The sequence below is a fragment of the Mustela putorius genome, unplaced genomic scaffold (genome assembly GCF_011764305.1).
Source record: "Mustela putorius furo isolate JIRA1106 unplaced genomic scaffold, ASM1176430v1.1 tig00004033_pilon_pilon_pilon, whole genome shotgun sequence".
Lineage (NCBI taxonomy): Eukaryota > Metazoa > Chordata > Mammalia > Carnivora > Mustelidae > Mustela > Mustela putorius.
In genome coordinates, this window is record NW_025422169.1 from 1,157,566 (window position 1) to 1,167,357 (window position 9,792).

Consider the following 9,792-nt stretch of genomic DNA (forward strand, 5'->3'; position numbering starts at 1 on the left):
CTTACATATTTCATTTTTAATGGAGTGGAATTTTCTAATGTGATCATTGTAATGAACAGCTATTTCAATAATTTACTTTATGAAACTGTGATGCTGATGTCTGGCAATGATATCTAAATGCTGTGGGTATCTGGATAGCAGAGATGATGTCCTATTTTCCCCCCTAAACATTGCTTAAGGCACCTAGATACATGTTTTTTTTTTTTAATTTAAGATTAACTGTTGGCCCAATTCTATTTTGTTATAGAATTGAAGAGTGAGTTCAATGATGAGTTTCTCTCATCATTCCTTCTTGCACATTTTGGAAATTGGTAACTTTTCTTTTCTTCATCTATCAGTCTTGAAAGATAGAAATGATGTGTCCTTCCATGAATCTGCTGAAAATGATTTTGTGAACAGAAGATATATATGAGGTTTATAGTGAAGAAAGATAAATTCAAATTATTTGAAATATTTGAAAACCAGTTTCTTTTCCTAATAATATGCTATTGTAACAGAATAGTTTACTATTATAATATGTTTAGTTTATGTATATTTAATAACTATTCATAGGGTTGGGTCTACCATCTTGTTCTTTGTTGTCTCCTGTTCATCTGTCCTCCACTTCTTTCTTTTGGATTAACTAAGTAATATTCATGATTTCATTTTATTCTATTTGTTGGCTTAGTTTTTTTTTTTTTTTTCTTTAGGGTTTGTACAGAGTTAACTTAATCAATCTTTAAAAATATTATACCATTTCAGGCGTGCCTGGGTGGCTCAGTCGGTTGGGCAGCCGACTCTTGGTTTCAGCTCAGGTCCATGATCTCAGAATCATGCAATCCAGTCCTATATCGGCTCTCTGCTCAGCACAGACTCTGCTTGAGATTCCCTCTAAAATCCTTAAAAAAATGTATTATACCATTTCACATATAAAACAAGATACAACAATAAACTTCTATTTCTTCCTTCCTGGTACTTGTGCAGTTGGCCTACCGTTGACTCCTTCATGTTATATACCTCCATTATAGTGTTACCATTTTTGTTTTAAAGACTCAATTGACTTTTAAAGAGATTTAAATAAGGAAAAGAATGTATTAAACCTACCCACATATTTACCATTTTTCGATTCCTGTGTTCCTCTGTGCTGTTTGTCTTCTACACTGAATACTTTTTTTTTTTTAATATTTTATTTACTTATTTGACAGAGAGAGATCACAAGCAGGCAGAGAGGCAGGCAGAGGGAGAGGAGGAAGCAGGCTCCCTGATGAGCAGAGAGCCCGATGCGGGGCTCGATCCCAGGACTCTGAGATCATGACATGAGGTGAAGGCAGCGGCTTAACCCACTGAGCCACCCAGGCGCCCCAACACTGAATACTTTTAAGATTTTTCTCTTATGGTTGGTTTTAAGCAATTTTATCATGTGCCTTTGTGTACTTTCCCTCATGTATCCTGTGTTTGGGGTTCATTGAGCTTCTTAGATTTGTGAATCTGTAATTCTCATTGAATTTGGAAAAATGTGGTCATTATTTCTTCAGATGTATCTTTCTGTTGCCATGCTCTCTTCTTCTTCAGAGACTCCAAATACAGGTACATCGAGTCACTAAAAAGAGTCTACATTTAACTAGGGTTGTGTTTACTTTTTAATCCTTTTTACTCTGTGTTTCACTTCAAGGTCACAAATGTTTCTTTCTGAAGTTTCTTAATCCCAACTGTAATGGTTTCTGTCACCGCTGTAACCAATTACCACAAAGTTAGTCTCTGAAAACAGCACAAATGTATAATCTTATATTTTTGTACTTCTCAAGTCCGACATGGGTCCACTAGGCTGAAAATGGCAGTGTGGACCAGGCTACTTTCTTTTACAAAGGTTCTAGGAGATACATGATTTCTTTGCCTTTTGTAACTTCTACAGACCATATATATTCCTTGGCCTTTGGTCCCTTCTTCCTTGAAAGCCAGCAACATCGCCAGCCTTAGTCTCACCTGTAAACTCTTCTTGGTCATGAGGTTACAAATTCACAGGCTCTGGGGACTGAGATATGGACATCTTTAGGGAGACATTATTTTAAACACCGCACTATCCAGAGTATTTTATAACGTGTCAGTTTCAGCCCTGAAATTTTGATTCAGATTTTTTCATTTCTCCCGTGTCTCTACTTAAACATGCTCAGTATGTCCCCTGGCTTCTTAAACATATGAGATATAGTTACTATAACTGTTCCAATGTCTTTATTATCATCTGTGTCATTCCTAGTTCCATATCTATTGATTGACTTTTGACTTTTTTTTTTCTTCTCATATCAGACCTTTCCTGTTTCCTTGAATACCTGGTAACTTTGATTGGATGCCAGAAACTGTGAATTTTATCTTGTTTAATATTAGATATTTGTGTGTTCTTACAAAAAATACTGAGTTTTGGGGGCACCTGAGTGGCTCAGATGGTTAAGCATCTGCCTTTGGCTCAGGTCATGATTTCAGAGTCCTGGGATCGAGCCCCACATCAGGCTCTCCGCTCGGCAGGGAGTCTACTTCTCCCTCTTCTCTGTCCCTCATGCTCTCCTACTCTCTTTCTGTCTCTCAAAAATAAATAAATAAAATCTTTATTTAAAAAAAAAATATGGAGCTTTGTCCTGGGAAGCAAATAAGTCACTTTAAAACAGCTTGAAACTTTCCGGTGCTTACCTTGAACCATTTTTGGGTGTGCCAGAGAAGGCTTATTCTAGAACAAAGTTGTTCTCCTCTATGGAGGCAATACCCTTCTTAGTACTCTCAGAGCCAATGTCCTTTGAATTACAAAGTATTTTCAGTCTGAAAGACTAGAAGAAAATAATAATTATAATTATATATAAATAATAAATATAATAAGTTGTTATTATTAGTAGTAGTAGTATTTGGTTTCTTTACCCACCTTTGGGTAGACACTTCCCAAGCTTGCACACTGATCTGCTCTGGGATTTCCTACTGTGCATGTCTCTTTCCATCACTCTTCCGGGAAGACCACCAGGCTCACGCATTCCTCCTTCCTGTGCAGCAGCCTGGAACCTCTCACCAGACAGTCACCTGGGGTAACCTTAGGGCTGAATTCACCTGTTTCTTCTCTCTCATGATTCACTGCCCTGTGTTGCCTCACATCTATGTCTGAAAAAACAATTTTCCTGGGTTTTTGTTTTGTTTTGTTTTTTATTTTCAGTTTTTCAGGCTGATGGTAAACTCATTCTCTGATACTGCATCTCGGCTGAAAGTAGGAGTCCTTCTGCCTTTTCATTCCAGTAGAAAGGAGCTCATCTAGGGGTGCCTGGGTGGCTCAGTGGGTTGAGCCTCTGCCTTCAGCTCAGGTCTTGATCTCAGGATCCTGGGATCGAGCCCTGCATCAGGCTCTCGGCTTGGCGGGGAGCCTGCTTCCCCCTCTCTCTGCCTGCTTCTCTGCCTACTTGTGATCTCCCTCTGTCAGATAAATAAATAAAATCTTTAAAAAAAAAAAAGAAAGAAAGAAAGAAAGGAGCTCATCTTAAAGACACTCGACACACCATACCCTCTGAAGGAAAGGGTAACAGTGTGTATACTGTTTAGTGTCTTATGAGGATTTGATCCTGCATCAAGTAATTGTAATAATTTCACATACTGAGACAATTTTTTTTTTTTTTTTTTTTTTTTTTTTTTTTTTTTTTTTTTTTAGTTATAAACTCAAACTTTAAAGGAACGGCTATCAGGAAGATGACAGGCTGGACACTGTGTGGGTTGGGGGTATTGATGTTAGAGATATTTGGATGCTGTTACTTTAAAGGGAAGCAGTGCAGTTGACCTGTTTGGCGCTGGGAAGACAGGAAGGAGGGGCTGCGGGCGGATGGGTGCCAGGGAGCTGGGAATTAGGACAGCTGCCCTTTTTGTTTAAACTGCCACCAGCCTTGCCAACACATGTGAGGCTCTCACAAATCATGCAAATTTCAGGTTCTTTATGATGCCACCTTTGATTCCTGCAGGCAGTGTGAGAGAGAGAAAACACTTGTGCATGCGTGCACACACATACACACATGCTTGCAGGATTTGGCAAGGATTTTGTAACTGCTAAATCATGTGAAAAGAGAGCATGGCGGCTCTCACACCACCGAGCCTGATGGCTCAAGGAAAGTGGACACTTTGCATTTCTCCTGCCAAAGGGAAGCAGAATTAGGGAAATGCATGACCTAGGCTGACCAGCTGGATCCTGGAAATCCTCTCCTCGGGGATGTCTTTGCCTGACCATGGCAACACTCATTGATTTTCCTCTTCCAAATGCCTTTAACTCTTTGAGTCTGTCCCACGCAGTTTAGGACATAGCTGGCTTCTTTCTTTCTTTCTTTCTTTCTTTCTTTCCTTCCTTCCTTCCTTTTTCCTTCCTTCCTTCCTAACTTCTTTTTTTTGTAGCTATTTCCTGTTGAAAATCTATTCTCTCTTCAGTCTGATTGAGTGCTGTCTCAGGACAGGACTTCTGGGTGACCTGTTTATGATGCCCCTGTACCCCAGCGACCGCCCTGATTGTATACTCCCACTTAAAGATGAGTTTTGGTTGTGTTCCCACCTCTTTTTCTAGAGGTCATCTTTGTATAGGCTAGTGACTCCTGCCTAATATCATCACCATCATCATCATCGTCATAGTAGTCAGGGAGCTGGGGTCGAGGAGAAGACAGTGACAAGGAGCCACAAATCAGCAGCTTCTGACAGCCTCTCCCTAACATGAGGTCATACATCAGACTGCAGGGAAAGAAAAACTCAGCCTGATTCCCATCATCCTCCCTCTCTTTCCATTCCTTCCTGCCGCGCCTGCCTTTACCAGACCAAGTGTTTCCTAGCCTGAGTAGCTCCTAGTCATTGGTAGGTAAGCGTTTGGGCCACTTTCCTGTGGGGTCTGCACTTCAAGCAAGAGACCCTTTAAAAAGGGTCAGAATAAGCCCACGTGACTTCCTAGTTAATATGGAATCTGCACAGTCAATGAATGCCCAAAAATAAAGGGAAGCAAGTTGATTTGATTGAGGACAAGCAAAGTGATCCACATAAAGGAAAACATTTGGAAGAAAACTCTTATCATCTCCCAAACTTGGAAAAGGGAGGAAAAGTCTCATAAAGCACAAAAACCAAACAAAGAAATAAAAGGGAGTTGTCGTTCATTGGGCATAAAGTTTGGGTTATGCAAGAGGAATACGTTCTAGAGGTCGGTGGTGCGACACAGTGCTTATAGTGAAGACTGCTATATTGTGCACTTAAAAAAATTTGTTAAGGTAGATTTCTTTATAAGTGTTTTTATCATACACAAATAGACACACACAAGAAAAAGGAAAAAAAAAAAAAAACACAGAGAAGCTTTAGGAAACTTTGGAAGGTGATAGATCTATTGCATGGACTGTGGTGATCGTTCTGTGGGGGTACGCACGTGCCCAAACTCATCAAACTGTTTTAAATATGTGTAGGATTTTTGTGTATCAATTATACCTCAATAAAACTGTTAAATGTGTATGTGCCTGTATGTATAAGGATTTATAATATTTGATCATTTTAGTTTCAGAGAGCATGGGTTTCCTTTCCAAAAAAGAGTAATCATCACAATAATCATAGTAATAATGAAAAATTGATCATTTAAAAGCATATTAATGACTATTAAGCATACTAATGATTACTCTGGACCTCACAGAGTATTTACTTTTTCCTTTTTTTTTCTTGGATATATAAATAAGGAGTGCTTCAGAGCAGACAATTACACAGACTAAAAGATGATAGCCCCTCTTTCTGTTGCTAGTGTGGTCCTGTTTCTCTCCAGTGTCATGGCTGGGAAGGAGCTGTCCGTCTCTCTGTGAGTCTGCTAGAGGGACTCAGATTCAGTTGCCTTTGAAATTTACCCCCTTCCTGGTTGGAGCTGAACAGTCAAGGGTCAGTGCCTGCTTGCCACAGCGTAGCAGCTGAAATTCATTCCTGGTCTTACTAATTGACAGTGTTTTTTTAATTAATAAATTCATTTTAAAACCAGTCATTATACACAGGAACCAAGAATAATGGTCTTTGCTCATTCTTGATCATTACAGTGACCAAACATTATTGGAGATTTTAGAAATAGTGCTTCCAAGATGGTCCTATGTTTTGGATCATACCAAAGCTCCTTGCATTTGCTCATTGTCTTTCAATACCATAAAAATATGTTAACTTTTCAATAGAAAAAAAAAAAAAACACGGGTCAAAAACAAGGGAACAGATCATCATAGCTAAATCTATTCAATTTTCCAAATTCAAGGTAATTTTAATGAATACTTACCCCATCCACTTGGGAATAAAATTTTAGATTTCAGTCATCTTAACAAGCACTGGTATATATTCGTTGCCATTAAAAATTATACCACTTGAAGCTCTAGCCTGGTAGTGGCAGGTTGAGGTCGTATATGTAATTAATTAAATATTCTGCGTCGGTTTCAAGTTTGTATCTTACCAAACTATGAGCGCCTTTCCCTCAGGAAATACTTCCTGCTTGGAAGTTTGGAAAAACCCTCTTCTGTTCAGGGTCTGTTCACACAGCACAGTTAAGAAAGGGATTTACGCTGTGATGTGGGACCATCCTCACAGGCATTACTGTATCTGTTTGGTCTGAATCATGATGAGGTCATGTTTTAAACTCTAGGCTGTTCTCGACAAGTCAAGTGGTGTGGGGAAGGGTGCCCGTGGAGCCTCTTGCTCAGAGCCCGGCAGGACTTCTCTCTGGCACAGGTGTTTGTCACTCCAGGAGCAGCAACTTCAAAGCCATTTTTCCCCCGCTTATACTGGAGCGATCACCTTATCAGCGTCTGGGAGATTTCTTCTCCCGAAGCACAGGTGTTCAGTAATCAACACAACAAAAAGTCATCTAACATTTCCTCTCATATATGCAACATACATATGCGGAGACGATTTTCTTTCCGCCCACCTGCGGTTTCATCCATCTGCGATGTAAAGTGTCTGCGGACAGGGACCCATCGGAGTCCCCCCCCCATCTCCTCCCGGAGGCACCACGTCCTCTGTGCCATTCATAACATAATTTACCCCCCTAGCTCTTTTTGCTTTCTGGAAAACATGCACACACATACACAATCATGAATTTACAGGTAGTTTCTTCCAGGTTCTTGAAAATAATCCATGCCTCTTTTTGTTTAAAAAATGTAACTTTCAAGAGTTCTTTATAATTTGGATCTCTGCTTTGACTTTTGAAAAAAAAACTTTTTTTTTTTTAATTGTGGTTATAACATTTAACATGAGTGAACTGAAGGCACAGGATCACACCGGATCTCTAGAACCTTCTGCATTGTGTCTACGGAACCTTTATACTTGGTCAACTCCAACTCCCCATTTCTTCCAACCACCAGCTCTGGGAACGACCTTTCTACTCTCTGTTTCTACGAATTTAACTCTTTTTTTAAATACCTCACAGAAGTGGAAATTATTCATCCATCGTCCTTCTGTACCTCATCTCACTTAGCGTCCTGTCCTCCAGGTCACCCACATTGACCCATGTGACAGGATTTCCTTCTTTTTCTATGGCTGAAGAATAGCCCATTGGATATGTATATTACATTTTCCTTATCCATTCATCCCTCGATGGACGTTTAGGTGGCTTACATATCTTGGCTACTGTGAATAATGCTGCAATGAATATGGGATGGCAAATACCTTTTCAAGATCTTGATTTCAAGTTTTTTTTTTTTTTTTTTTGGATGTATCCCCAGAATTGGGGTTGCTGCAAGTAAGCAGTATTTTGCAGTGGAAATAATCCTCTGTGCTTTCTCTGAAATACTTCAATTGGTTTGCTGGTGAAACCGTAGCTATTTGCTAAGTTTATTTTAAATTAATCATCTTCTGTGATTATTTGGTGAGCTATCATGAAATTCAATATTAGAAATAGACTGGTGGGACAGTGCCCTGATAAAATAAAATGTTCATAATTTATTCCACTAATGCTTATTTGTACTCTTCTCTGTCTCTCTCTGTAGACAAGTATCCCAGTCACGTATTTGGTTGCCCCAGCATGGCAAATATTTTCAGTTGACAATGGAACATATCATAATGGTAACAATGAAAAATATTTAAGAAATATAAGCAAAAGAAGCATTGAAAACATTGGTTTACTGATGAGAACTTTGCTTTGTATATAGCCTGTGAGCAAGGGTTAATTAACCAAATTGATCCTTTTACCTTCTGAGAAGCATTTAAATATATGAGTTATTAAGAGGTTTCTTCTTGCGGTGCTTGGGTGACATAGTCAGTTAAGCTGGGGACTCCTGGTTTCAGCACAGGTCATGATCTCAGGTCGTGAGATCAAGCCCTTCATCAGGCTCTATGCTGATCGTGAAGTCTCCTGGAGATCCTCTCTCTCTTTCCCTCTGTCCCTCCCCACTGAGCTCTCTCTTTTTCTCTAAAAATAAATAAATTTTTTAAAAAAAGAGGTTTATTTATAGGCATACTACTGTATCTTGAATGACTCCTGAAACCCCCATTATAATGAGAGTAAAGGAATAAAGTAGGTGTAGAAAATAACTGAAAAAATTTTTTCATAGTATTTTCAGAATATGAGAAGACACACACATATACACACGCACGCACAAAGAAAAAGAGCAAAAGAAAGAAGACGGGATGCTGTGTAAAAGGAGCTCATAGAAATTAAATCACTGAACAAAAGCTTCTGACCGATGTGGAAGACAAATGCAAGAAACTTAAACTAGGAAGCAGAGTCTGAGAATCCAAGATGAGAGGTAGGAGATACAGGTGAATTTTCTGGGAGACCCAACTTTACACTACTAGGAATTCTAAGAAGAAAGCAGAGAAAATGCATGTTAAAAAATTATAAATGAAATAATAAGTATTGCTAGAGCAGAAAAGAAGCCTGAGAATTTGAACTACAAGGTCCCCCTGAACACCAGTTTAGATGAGCTGAATGGATCCAAATCACGCTACTATGAACCAACTGGTAGACCACAGAGAAGGTCAACGATATGGAGCAGTACATCCTAACATGTCACCCAGTAAGATGAGAAATAATTAGGTAAGGAAAGGCTTATATTCACATACAACATAGAAAAACAGGTTAATTATAGTATGTAAATGCCTCAAAATGGTAATTTACATAAGTATCTGTGGTTGTTTTACAACTATTGAAAAGGCCCACCTTTGCCTAAAATAGTTATTAACAGTTTACACAAAACTTTAAATAGAGTTTTGAGTGCAACAAATCAGTTTTTCTTATAATTTTCTCACAATTCTTATTGTGAAACACTGACATTTCATGCATACACCCTTCATTAGAAATAGCAAAAAACTTCTCTTCAAATATATATGATGTAAATATTATATAGTGTATATATATTATAATGAAAAATGGAACACTGAATTTAATAACAGCTTTTAAAATACCTCCTGAAATTCAGTTTCTTCATCTGTAAAATGAATGAGTGATACCTATAACATATGGTGACTTTTGGAAATAATTGCACTAATACGCACAATGTGGGACAATGCCTGGCACAGAGTAATTGCTCAGTGAGCCTTAAGTACTATTGTGAAGACATGGGAAAGGCAGTTGCAATGGATATGGTTGTGGTAAAAAACAGAACCTCAAAGCATGTAGACAAATAAAAATGAATGTGTGAAAACTGGCTGATTATAAAGAACCAGACTGGGGATCATGGAGGACACAGTGTTTTTACCATTTACGTCCTTTTGTACTATTGGTAAACATATTCGTGCACAGATAAAAATTAAGTTTTTGAAAATTTACTTCCATTGTATGCATTTACTGATTCTGGATCTTTCAGGTCAGTGCATAAG